Genomic DNA, 13,751 nt, shown 5'->3' on the forward strand with positions numbered 1-13,751 from the left:
CAGACTAAGCTCCATCCGCCTCCCAGCATTCTTCGTGTTCCAACTTTCCAAGCAGGGAGCCACCAAAGGTGCTTTGCTACACTACTATGTTGTGTGGAATGCAGGTGTTGGAGTGTGGTCAGGGGTCTCCACCTTACCTGGATGGTGGGGTACCACACCTCAGGAGGAGGTGCAGTACCTCTGTGGCGACTGAACCCTCAGGGGCGCCACAGATAGGTGATAACACACAGTGCGTTTGATCCAAATTACGGTATTGATTCCGCACCAAAATCCTCATAAAAATGGTTAAAATTCCCTTAAAATAATCCTCCCATTACTTTCATGGGAAAACATGCCTTTAGAGGAAACTGTGAAGGCTTTTTTTCTGCAATTAAAAAACACAAAACACGGCGATTCAAGTTGCATTTTATGAGCAGAAAATATCGACTGAAATTAAATGAAAGCGGAAAAATTGAGCCCCTCACATTTCAATGTCATTTTCCCGTGAAGATATTTCGGACAGGAAAATTAAGCTAAAAAATAATCTGTGTGAACATTCCCTTATCGTAGCATTGTCGCGCGCATGTAAACAAAAATCAGCTTCCCTTCTGCCTACAGGATGCTGACTGGTACCTATTTTATAATTATTTTCAAATAACAACATACACATCTATAGGAATAGTGGGGTGCCCAGTGGCCATTTTGTCGTAGCGTTTCTATTACTTAAATAAGGAAAGGCTCACGAAACATGGCTCCTGTGCTGCGGACACTTTATGTCAATTGTGCTTTCCTCTAATGTTCCATGAAAACGTACGTCACCTGCAGAGTATTACGGCTGACGTAAACGACGTAATAGCTTATGCGTTCTCTGATTGGCTGTACGGAAAGGAGCGGAAGTGACGTTTTAGTGCACCCGGAAGTTCACTGGACGCATTGCTTTGAATGAAATTCGGCTGATTCACTGCCGTTGCCGGAGAAAAGAGAGTTCAGAAAAACCTTCATTCTTCTGCAGAGAAATTTATTGACAGGTAAGGCGCCCGCTAGACGCCACCAAACCGCTGCATTGCCGCTAACGTGCTGCTAATGAGGCGCATAGGTGAGCGTGTTTTAGGACTAGGCCGCAGCTTCATCCTGGGACTCGAGTATTGATTCACACCGAGCGTTGTACGGGGCTGCGGCGTTCACTGGCAGGTCCATTATGGAGGATCCCAGTATTATTTTCCATGCCCGTCTCTTACCGCTGATATTCGGGAGGGCAGAGGTGTCATGTGGAAGGAAATGCCGACTCATGCTGCCTCCTCTGGCTGCTGCTTCTAGTCACTGACTGCTGGAAGAGGTATTGAAAATGGGGGAAAACAAGAGCACAAAGGAGGAAATTTACAGAAATCGTCAGCGCAAGGGGGAAAGCTGGATTGTTGCCAATAGCAACTAGATTCAATGTCTGACGGGACCTTTAAAACAAAAATACTGGGACCTTACAGGTTGCTATAGTGACTAATGTTTTACAGGGTAAAAGGGAGCTGCAAAGTCCAAGAAGAAGCAAAAGGGATCTGAAAAAGTCACCTTCACTGCAATATATTAAAATCCATAAAGTAAAAAATTAGGCGTGCTTCAGGCCGTGGGACGTGCTTCGGGCGCTGGCCGTGGGACGTGCTTTCGGGCGCAGCCGTGGGACGGGCGCAGCCGTGGGACGTGCTTTCGGGCGCAGCCGTGGGACGGGCGCAGCCGTGGGACGTGCTTTCGGGCGCTGCCCCTGGCCGTAGGGAGTGCTTCGGGCGCTGCCCCTGGCCGTGGGACGTGCTTCGGGCGCTGCCCCTGGCCGTAGGGAGTGCTTCGGGCTCAGGCCGTGGGACACGTATCACATCAGATGCAATATGTTAATGACATTTCACTCTAGCTCTGCTGGAATCAGGATCTGAGTATCTGTGCTCTGTTCCTCTCACATGAGAGGATCGGAGCACGACTGTGGAAGAGACTGAGAAATTAATTTCTCCATCTCATCTGCTGCCAGCGTTGGTGGGAATTACACTGCACTCGGGTGATATCCGAGTACACTGCAATGTTTCACACGCACCCATAGAATTGCAATCTGAATTCAGCATGCTGCTTTATTTTTCCTGTCCAATCCGAGCAATGACATTTCTATCCAGCTCTATAGTGACAGCGGTTTGTGTGGGGAGGGCCCGTTTCTCAAAATAAACTTCGCTGTCATTGGCGGGACCTGCATCTACGATAGCTATGACCTATCTCGTGGAAGTGCCATAGATTTACTACATTTGAATACCTGTTTAACTTATCCCCTATCTATAATGTAGGGGAAATATATTCATAGCTGGGGTTCCGACTGCTGTGAGTCCCCATCTTCATTAGAGTGAAGGTTCCCATGCTTGGCCTGTGCTCTAATTCTCCATGGGAATTCTAGAGAAAGGGAGTTCAGCGCTCGGCGCTTTCCTGCAGTCCCATAGTAAGTCAATGCAGTCGAAGTCCAGATTGCTAAAGAAGCCTTATAGAGCTTCATTCTCTGAATCACAGGGTGTTTCAGCAGGTTGACCCCCAGAGATCATTAGATTATCACCAATTCTGTGGATACAGAATAATTAAAAATGTAAGGAATAACCCTTTAATTTCAGAAGCCTGTGATACACACACTAAAAAGCTCCTTGGAGCCTCCAGTTGCTTCTCACTGCATAACTGTTCTCTTTGATCAGACCTTTTATTACGTGTCCTTAAGTTTGGTGGTAAATGTTTTTTCTTGAAGTATACCTGTTGGGATAACTAAACATTTTAGGGGAAGTTTCTATGTCACAGAAATCAGTTGGGTATTACAGTACCAGCACTGTGAATAAGACTTAAAGGGGTTAACCCACAAACAAAGTTAATTTTAAAGTTGATTTTAATCAATACATCTTGGAGTAATAATACTTTCCACAATTGTATATGTTTAAATAAAATGTTCAGCTGTGATCCCGTGCTGTCCTGTCTGTATACTCTTTTGCTTCCACCCTGCCCAGTAGCTGTGGTAGGATCAACCCATGTTCCTGCACAATCAGACACAGCCATTACACAGTACATAGCAAGGGCACATTTGTAAGATTTTCTCAGCACGGGAAATGTTTTTGTTTTTATATATATATATATATATATATATATATATATATCACATCCAATTGTGGAAGTTATTATTATTCCATTATCTATTTGTTAATATGAATTTTGTTCATGGGAAAGTCCCTTTAACTAAGTCTCATTCCGCATAAAATATCTACAGTGTATATTAACTAGTACTGAGGATTTGGAATCTGCAGCATCACTTTATGCGGCTTACAGGCATCCATGTTTCCAGGTTTGATTCCTGACTGCAATATGTAGACTGGCCTTGGCTCTCCTGACCCCAACTCAAAAAAAAAAAAAAAAAAAAAAAAGCCATAAAGACCTATACAAGGCTGTTTAGTTTGTTCAGGTCATAAAATTTTCACTTGTGAATCTGGCTGTGTTCTGCAGTTGTCCACTATCATTTTAACAACCTTGCATAGATGAAAACTAGAAGCTATTATATGAAACTCTAATATATTTTATCAGAGAATTTTGATTTGGTTTTTTTTTTTGCCACTTCTTCCCTTCACCATTACCTTACTCTTTTCATCTACTCTGAAAAAGCAGTTCAACTCTGTCTTGGTCACTCTGAGGGGGGGTCAGGCTACATTCCCTAATATATAAACGTGCACTGCGCTAAAGCTGCTGCTGTATAAATAAAGGAAAATCTATTAACAATAATGGGTAATAAAACAAAGTTGAAAGTGCGGCATACAAATGAAATCCTGCCCACCTTCAATCAGAGCGGTACTTCGGTAGCAGAGAGTCCTTGGCGCTGGAGCAGGAAGACGTGATCTGACCAGGCACCGGGAATCACATAAGATCGTGCCGACACGTGAAAGGAGTGTGATGTACCAGACGGAGGGAGGCTGGGGACCGGAGAGCGTCCTCCCCTGGATGGCATTACATCAGCAGCGCGTCGTTCGGCCGGCGTACGCCAGTTTTTGGGAGGGCAGGTGGGAGCCATCCAGGGGAGGACGCTCTCCGGTCCCCAGCCTCCCTCCGTCTGGTACACCACATTCCTTTCACGTGTCGGCACGATCTTGTGTGATTCCCGGGGCCTGGTCAGATCACGTCTTCCTGCTCCAGTGCCAAGGGCTCTCTGCTACCGAAGTACCGCTTTGATTGAAGGTGGGCAGGATTTCATTTGTATGCTGCACTTTCAACTTTGTTTTATTACCCATTATTGTTAATAGATTTTCCTTTATTTATACAGCAGCAGCTTTAGCGCAGTGCACGATCTATTATATTTTGGAACTACTACTATTGCCAGTCATTTGCACAGTAACGGCCTGTAGCACTTGCAGCTTTAGCAGTTACCGCCGGTGTATTACGGTTATATTTATTTTTTACATTCCCTTATAGTTACTCTTGGGGGGGGGTGCAAAAACAAGCATTGGCAGAATTTTCTGCAGTTATTGAAATTTGTCCCAGAGCTGGATTCACAGCTACACTGCTCAGAACTGTCTTTCTTGCTGCTGCCAATCCTGAACATGTGCTAAACGACTCAGAGACAACTAGGTTTCTGTGTATGGGACGCATCATTAGCAGCTTGTCTCCTTCCTCCCTTTAGGTCAGAGACAACTGAAAATGAGAGCCTGTAGAGTAGGAAGCTAGTGAAAATGCAGGATACAAGTCATGTAGTTACCAGAAATAGTCTTGTTCCTCATGTACATACACAGGACAGCTCATTGGTAAAAAAAAAAAATACCTGCAATGACAGGTCCACTTTTAAAGTGTAACCAAATGTTGAAATAATGTTTTAAGAAATCCTAGTAAAGTAAGATGTTTTGAATGGTGGAAGATTGTGTGAGTAAAGTTGGTGAAAATCTGTTCGCTGGAGTAAGTCAATCAGCAATGACAGTACTTTGTGACCACTGGACAGTAGCTATGAGAACTGCCTCCCATCACCTGGCGTCCACAGCTATACTTGTATATTAGCTGGCCTGTTGCAAGGTCAGGTGTGTCCCTTCACATCAATATCATCATGCCAGGCCATATGATCAAAATAAGAGGTGATGGATGATTCTGCTAGTGACGCTCTCATTTAGAACACAGTAGCACTCAGCAAAGTCAAGCACTGATGTGTATGGGCAAATCGGGACCAGTCGCTGTGGGGCAAACAATCGGTCAGTCAACAGCTATCTAATCTGTATAGCCAGCTTTAGGCTTGGTTCACATGAATGTATTATATAGTCCGTATATAGGTTAAAATGCTCACACCCAAACTTTTAGCCTAATATATTCTTATGACATTTAGTTTGGTTCAGGATTCCCAGTCTGAGCTTGTAGAGGTCTATATACCAGTCGTGCAGTGCATTCATGAGAATGTTCCTTTAGGCTCTTATTCACACGAATTATGGAAAACTTCTGTTCTTCCTTGTAGTCTGTATATTCCATTGTTCTCTAGCCTAATGCCAGTGGTGTATAGAGGCTTGAACTGACGGTCCATGATGATGAAGTGTGCACATGTGAATTGGCCCATTGACTCTAATGGTTAATTATTTGTGCCAGTGCTGTCTGTTGTTCACCCTTGAGAGTACTCGCACGGGAAAATAGTTTGTGTGAATACAACCACAGCAGACCCAGAGATACTATGAAGGGTGTTAATAGCTGCCCCATTATAGTAGAAGGTTGATTGTTGAAAAAATAATCCCGATTGACCCTACAAGGCCATTTGTGCCTTTATGGATGTCAAAATAAAGGCCCCGTCACACATAGCGACTCACCAGCAATCCCAACAACGATATCAACGTGTCAGGATCGCTGGTGAGTCGCTACATGATCACAGGTGAGCTGCCAAACAGACAGCTTCACCAGCGATCAGTACTTTAGTTACCAGCGCGCTGATGCAGGGAGCTGGTACTAGGGTACACATCGGGTTTCTAAGGGGCGTGTGTCACTTAGAAACCCGATGTATACCTTGGTTGCCAGCTCCCTGCATCAGCGAGCTGGTAACTAAGGTACACAGAGGGTTTCTAAGCACAGCGCCGTGCTTAGAAACCCTGCGTTTACCTTAGTTATCAGCTGATCGCTGGTCTCCCGCCTGTCACACGCAGCAATGCGTGCTGGCCAGCAAGAGACCAGCGACCAAAAAAATGTCCAGGGCTTTCCAACAGCGATCAGCGATACCGACAGGGGGGCAGGTCGCTGTCACACACAGCGATCTCGCTGGTGAGATCGCTGTTACGTCACAAAACTTGTGACTGGGGGCCCTAAGGCAATAACGGTAATACACCCATCTGGGCCAAAACTGTAGCTATGCCTCTTCTGCCCTAAACTGTGTCTAATGCATGAAAATGGATATTGCACATAATTTTAATGTTCATTTTATTTTTAATATTTTTTTTGTAGTATTTTTCCTTTAGTGGGACTTTTTGTGCTGGTAATGAAGGCTCACATGATGGCATTTACGGCCATATTTTGTCGTTTGTAATATGTCTGAAAATCGCGGCCTGTCCGCGAATCACAAATTCTTAAAGTGATCGCTAACAGTATCCTAGGTATATATTATGCCATTAGTTCAGGTCATAATATTCTCAGTCTGGATCAGAATATTGGCAGCAATACAGATAAAATATGGCCAAAATGTGAGTTTTTTTTGATGACCCTTGTCCACTGCTGAAAGTTCTTACAGTTGGCACATCAGAGCTAGACTATGGAGCGATGGCCTGAAAATTTCCAAGATCTCAATCTGATTGTCTGTGAGATCTGCGTGGGAGGTTCCAACTCACTAAATACTATAGTTCATCAGATTTTGCATAAATCAACAGTACAATTAAATATAAGAAACTTTGTTCTATATCTTATCTGAGAAATATACTCCCCTGCGCCCTTTTTCCTCCCCTCCGCAACTCCATTTTCACTCTGAAAAACAGCTATCTTCCTTGTTCAAAGCAAGCTGCCTATCAGTGTCTATGGAGAGAGTGTGAAAGAAGGAGAGAGAGAGAGAGACCATGCTGGATTCACAGCTACACTGCTCCTAACTGTTGTATAATGTCCTTTATGTTGCTGTTACTGAACATGTGCCAAATAGGGACAAGGGAGTAATTTTTATGTATGCTATGAATAAGAAAAATCATAATAGCTACCCATTAGCTAAGAGACAACTAAAATTTAGATGTAGAGCCTGCAAATAAATCCAGTAGATTTCTCAATATTGGTTCAAAGTAAAGCAGTCATTGCTTTTAATTTTCTAAGGGGCTTTGGAAATGTAACAATAGAATCTTATTGGTTGCTACTAGTAATAGCTTCATCTTTTATTTGGACAAATCTTGATAAATCTCCCCCTTTTAATTGAATGACATAAACAAAACTTCATCTCGAGCTCTGAGATGCCTCCTTTTGTAATTTCACTTTGCCAAAAATGATGACTGATATGTGACATCGCAGCAGCGTCCTCATCAATGCATGGTTGTGACATAAACATCCGGGACGAGGCTCTCAGACTTCAGTGTCTGTTGTCATTCTTCCCTTAATGTCAGACTATACTTCATTCTTCCAGTGTAGTGGTAGACGTAGATATTGGATGACTTCCATGCAAAGAGTGTTTTTTTTTTTTTTTGTTTTTTTTTTTTTCCTTTTAATTCAAGAGCATATGTGTTCTTTAAAAATAATCAGAATTACCAAACATATCATTGTTCCCAGTGATATCTCAGGCTTGCAGACTTGTATATCTGGAGAATGTGCTGTTTCTTATGTAGAAATTATTTATATATAGTGTGTGTCTATGGTATATGTCTATGGTCGTCTTAGTCTAATGACTTCTACAATATTTGTCATAAATACGGCTGCTGTGCTTTTATCAAGCAAAAAACGGGCCACAAAAAATGTGTGAATCTTCGTTTCCAAATTGGGTTGATGAGCGGCACTTTTTGTCGGCACTTCACAGCCAGGACATGGGAATGTTTCCAATACTAATGAATGCCAGTGCGACGTCATCTGCGCCATTTGCCTCCTGATGCCAACGTTACAGCCCTTTTAAAGGGCTGTAATTTGGTGCCCAAAGACTTCGACCAAGAGATGGCCTCTGTCAAGCAGTGTGGTACAGCAGCGTGCCACCTGTTGTGCCCACAGCTCCTGTATCTTACAGAGCCATAGGGAACGTGTGTGTGGCATGTCTTTCTCCTTGTCTCCTGTATATGTTTACACAGCATTAAAAACAGAAAATTGCACCTGCCGATTTGGTTGTGATTCAGGCTGGCTTCACACTTTCGACATTCACGGTCTGAATGTGGCCCTCAATATGTGGATCGGCTACAGGTCTACTTATCCGACCACACATCCTTATCTGTGCCTATAAGGTAGTAGAGTTCTGGGCAGGAGACCCGCAACTGGTCTGGACGTCATTTCCTGTACTCCTACTCTTAATGTCGGACTTGTGAAACTGACCTTACTTTTATTTACATGCCAACTATCCAGAAGGCTTTTTTTGGTCTCTCTTAGCTTCAGAAGAGGCAGCTACCCCCTCTGTGGGTAGGGATCTTGCTAGTTACTAATGGGAATTGTGCACTTTTTTTGACAAGCTGATTGAAAAACAAGATATCTTTGTTTTATAAATGTAATAAATATGAATACAAAGTACGAAATGTATATGTAATGTCAGTTGTGGGATGGTGAGAGATCAAAAAAAGTAAACAGATTTTTTTATTATTAAAGAACAAATTGTGTTCATTCTGATTTCCTTTAAATGTATTGCCTATTAGTAGTTTAGTTAACCCCTTCACTACCAAGGGTGGTTTGCACGTTAACTACCGGGCCAATTTTTACAATTCTGACCACTGTACCTTTATGAGGTCATAACTCTGGAACGCTTTCATGGATCCCGGTGATTCTGACATTGTTTTCTCGTGACATATTGTACTTCATGTTAGTGGTAAAATTGCATTCAAATAACTTGCGTTTATTTGTGAAAAAAACGGAAATTTGGCGAAAATTTCGCAATTTTCCAACTTTGAATTTTTATGCCCTTAAATCACAGCGATACGGCACACAAAAAACTTAATACATAACATTTCCCACATGTTTACTTTACATCAGCACAATTTTGGAACCAAAATTTTTTGTTAGGAAGTTATAAGGGTTAAAAATTGACCAGCGATTTCTCATTTTTGCAACACCATTTTATTTTTAGGGACCACTTCACATTTGAAGCCACTTTGAGGGGTCTATATGATAGAAAATACCCAAAAGTGACACCATTCTAAAAACTGCACCCCTTAAGGTGCTTAAAACCACATTCAAGAAGTTTATTAACCCTTTAGGTGCGTCACAGGAATTTTTTGAATATTAAAAAAAAAAATGAACATTTAACTTTTTTTCACAAAAAAAATACTTCAGGTTAAATTTTCTTTATTTTACCAAGGGTAACAGGAGAAATTGAACTGCAAAAGTTATTGTGCAATTTGTCCTGAGTACGCTGATACCTGATATGTGGGGGGAACCACTGTTTCGGCGCATGGCAGAGCTCAGAATGGAAGGAGCGCCGTTTGACTTTTTCAATGCAAAATTGGCTGGAATTCTGATCGGACGCCATGTCATTTTTGGCGAGCCCCTGATGTACCTAAACAGTGGAAACCCCCTACAAGTGACCCCATTTTGGAAACTAGACCCCCCAAGGAACTTATCTAGATGTGTGGTGAGAACTTTGAACCCACAAGGGTTTCACAGAAGTTTATAACATACAGCGGTACAATTAAAAAATCATATTTTTTCAACAAAAATGATCTTTTCACCCCCAATTTTTATTTTTCCAAGGGTAACAGGACCCTAAAAGTTATTGTGCAATTTGTCCTGAGTATGCTGATACCCCATATGTGGGGGTAAACCACTATTTGGGCGCATAGCAGAGCTCGGAAGGGAAGCAGCGCCATTTGACGTTTTTGGCTAGAATTGAGATCGGACACCATGTCGCGATTGGAAAACCCCTGATGTACCAAAACAGTGGAAACCCCCCACAAATGACACCATTTTGGAGTCTAGACCCCCCAAGGAACTTATCTAGATGTGTGGTGAGAACTTTGAACCCCCAAGGGCTTCACAGAAGTTTATAACGTACAGCAGTACAATTAAAAAATCATATTTTTTCCACAAAAATGATCTTTTCACCCTCAATTCTTATTTTTCCAAAAGTAACAGGACCCTAAAAGATATTGTGCAATTTATCCTGAGTACGCTGATACCCCACATGTGGGTGTAAACCACTATTTGGGCGTATGGCAGAGCTCGGAAGGGAAGCAGCGCCATTTGACGTTTTTGGCTGGAATTGAGATCGGACACCATGTCGCGTTAGGAAAGCCCCTGATGTACCAAAACAGTAGAAACCCCCCACAAATGACACCATTTTGGAAACTAGACCCCCCAAGGAACTTATCTAGATGTGTGGTGAGCACTTTGAACCCCCCAGTGCTTCACTGAAGTGTATAACGTCCGGGCGTGAAAATAAAAAAAATCGTATTTTTTCCACAAACATGATATTTTAGTCCCCATTTTTTTATTTTCCCAAGGGTACCAGGAGAAATTGGACCCCAAAAGTTGTTGTCCAATTTGTCCTGAGTACGCTGATACCTCATATGTGGGAGAAAACTACTGTATGGGCACACGTCGGGGCTCGGAAGGGAAGTAGTGACGTTTTGGAATGCAGACTTTGATGGAATGGTCTGCGGGTGTCATGTTGCGTTTGGAGAGCCCCTGATGTACCTAAACAGTGGAAACCCCCCACAAGTGACCCCATTATGGAAACTAGACCCCCTAATGAACTTATCTAGATGTGTGGTGAGCACTTTGAACCCCCAAGTGCTTCACAGAAGTTTATAACGCCTGGGCGTGAAAATAAAAAAAAACAATTTTTTCCGCAAAATTATATTTTTGCCCCCAATTTTTTATTTTCCTAAGGGTAACAGGAGAAATTGGACCCCAAAAGTTGTTTTGTAATTTGTCCTGAGTAGGCTGATACCCTACATGTGGGGGTAAAACACTGTTTGGGCACATGGCAGAGCTTGGAAGGGAAGGAGCACCATTTGACTTTTTCAACGCAGAATTGGCTGGAATTGAGATCAGACGCCATGTTGCCTTTGGAGAGCACCTGATGTGCCCAAACAGTGGAAACCCCCAATTATAACTCCAACCCTAACCTCAACACACCCCTAACCCTAATCTGAACCCTAGCCCTAACCCTAACCCTAGCGGGAAAATGGAAATAAATACATTTTCTTTTAGTTTTATTATTTTTCCCTAACTAAGGGGGTGATAACGGGGGGTTTGATTTACGATTTATGGCGGTTTTTATGTTTGGCGGCTGTCGCACGCTAAAAGACGCTTTTTATTGTAAAAATAGTTTTTGCATCACCACATATTGTGAGCTATAATTTTTCCGTATTTTGACCCACCGAGTCATGTGAGGTCTTATTTTTTGTGGGACGAGTTGACGTTTTTATTGGTACCATTTTCGGGCACGTGACATTTTTTGATCGCTTTTTATTCCGATTTTTGGGACGCAGAATGAACAAAAACCAGCATTTCATGAATTTCTTTTGGGGGGTGCGTTTACACCGTTCCGCGTGCGGTAAAATTGATAAAGCGGATTTATTCTTCGGGTCAGTACGGTTACAGCGATACCTCATTTAGGTCGTTTTTTTATGTTTTGTCGGTTTTTTGCAATGAAAACAATTTTATATAAAAAAATAATTATTTTTGTATCGCTTTATTCTGCGAGCTATAACTTTTTTATTTTTTTGCGGATGATGCTGTATGGCGGCTCGTTTTTTGCGGTACCATGCATATTTATATGCGTCTTTTTGATCGCGCGTTATTGCATTTTTTGTTCGGTGGTATGATAATAAATCATTATTTTTTGCTTCGTTTTTTATTTTTATTTTTTAAGGGGTTCGCTAAAGGGGTCAACTAATGGGACAGTTTTATAGGGCAGGTCATTACGGACGCGGCGATACCAAATATGTGTACTTTTATTGTTTTTGGGTTTTTTTTTTTATTTTGAAAAAATGGATTTATTGGGGAATATTTTTTTTTTTTTTTACTAATTTATTTAGCGTTTTTTTTTTTGTTTGTTTTTTTTTAATTTTTAACACTTTTTTTTTTTTTTTTTTTTTTTTTTTTTTACTTTATTACCTTGTCCCAGGTGGGACATCACTGTCCTGTGACAGATCGCTGATCTGTCACATCACAGATCACTGTGACAGAGCAGCAATCTGTCACAGGCAATGCTGCAGACTTCCTCATGCCTGCGCTTTGCAGGCAGTGAGGAAGTCAGCTCCCTGCAGGCCCCCGTCGCCATCTTGGATCCGGGGGCCTGTAGGGAATAAGCCCCCCGCAGCAGCGCTGCACATTGCGCTGCCGTGGGGGGCTCAGGGAAGCACGGAGGGAGCCCCCTCCCTGCTGATGCTTCCCTTTAACCCCCGGTACACCGCGATCGCGTTTGATCGCGGTGTGCAAGGGGTTAACGTGTCGGGGGCGGTCCGTGACCGCCCCTGACACATTGTGCCGGGTGTCAGCTATGATAGTTAGCTGACACTCGGCCGCGATCAGCGGCGCTCACCACGTGGGCGCCGCTGATCGCGATGATGTAATATTCCGTCCATGGTAATTAGGTCCATGGTCACATGGACGGAATATTACGTCAATTGTAGGTAAGGGGTTAAAGAGGGAACCTGTCACCATTTTTTTTTTTTTTTTTTTCTTAAATGTCTGAACAAAGCACAGATGCTGATTAAGATGCTAGTCTTAGTACTGACATGACAAGTCTGGTTACGTTATAAAGGTAGGTAACCTGTCAACAGCTTTGAGGACTTTTTTTTTTCTTAAAAGTATGTATTCTTTTCTTGTCTTAAAATCACTGTTTGCAGTTGTGTTTCATTAAATGGAATCCATCAGCAGGTTTTTGCTATGTAATCTGACAGTAGCATGATGTAGGGACAGAGACCCTGATTCCAGCGACGTATCACTCAGTTTACTGGGTGCAGAAGTTGTGATTGAGTCAATTTTCACTGCTGCAGATCTAGCAGAGCTCTAAATGCTGAGCCGTGTAACCCCCTACCTATCACAGCTTTCTGTGTATCATGGCAGAAAGCTACCAATCAGTGGTACGAGCGTGGTTGGACTGCAAGACACCAGGACAGTTGTCCTCTATTGATAATCTCCTTCCGATAAAAGACTGATTGCATTGAAACAGCAAAGCACAATCTATTAAGTGACACATTATGGTGCTCTGATTACATAAGAATAACCTGTTGACCGGTTACTTTTAAGAAGTTTGAACAGTTCCAAAATTCTGGCATAAAACTAAGGTTTTAAGGTTCAATATATCACCTTACATCTAATCCCTGAAGCCCTTGTCTCCTGTAGAAAATAAAAAAACTCACGTCAACGCCTAATCCTCGATGTCCATGTCACCTGGAAAAGAGAAAAATAATAAACCACCATATCCCTCACCTATCCGCTCTTCCAGTGTGTAGCGCTGAGCTGCGGTGAGAAAGTTCACCGTAGCTCATCAGCTGGTGAGCCCCGGTCATCTCACGACAACACCGCTGCGTGACCAAGTTCTCATGCAGCAGCGCCGTCGGTGAGTTCATCGGGGCTCATCAGCTGATGAACTGCAGTGAACTTTCTCACCACAGCTGAGCGAGCGCTGCACACTGCAGGAGCAATTCCCTCCTGTGTCAGTG

The 13,751-nt window shown here is 42.7% G+C and overlaps 1 protein-coding gene across 1 annotated transcript in view; it reads left to right on the top strand.

The window, feature by feature from the left end:
- The first annotated feature begins 851 nt into the window (after window positions 1–851).
- Window positions 852–13,751, top strand: part of PSMD14 (proteasome 26S subunit, non-ATPase 14) — an 86,047-nt gene continuing 73,147 nt past the window's right edge. Inside the window, exon 1 of the mRNA XM_073545731.1 lies at window positions 852–1,007. The gene's annotated coding sequence lies outside the window, so the exon portion shown is untranslated. The remainder of the gene's footprint in view (window positions 1,008–13,751) is intronic.

Source organism: Dendrobates tinctorius, unplaced genomic scaffold (assembly GCF_039654945.1).
Source record: "Dendrobates tinctorius isolate UK_male_01 unplaced genomic scaffold, ASM3965494v1 ptg000143l, whole genome shotgun sequence".
In the NCBI taxonomy this organism is placed as follows: Eukaryota; Metazoa; Chordata; class Amphibia; order Anura; family Dendrobatidae; genus Dendrobates; species Dendrobates tinctorius.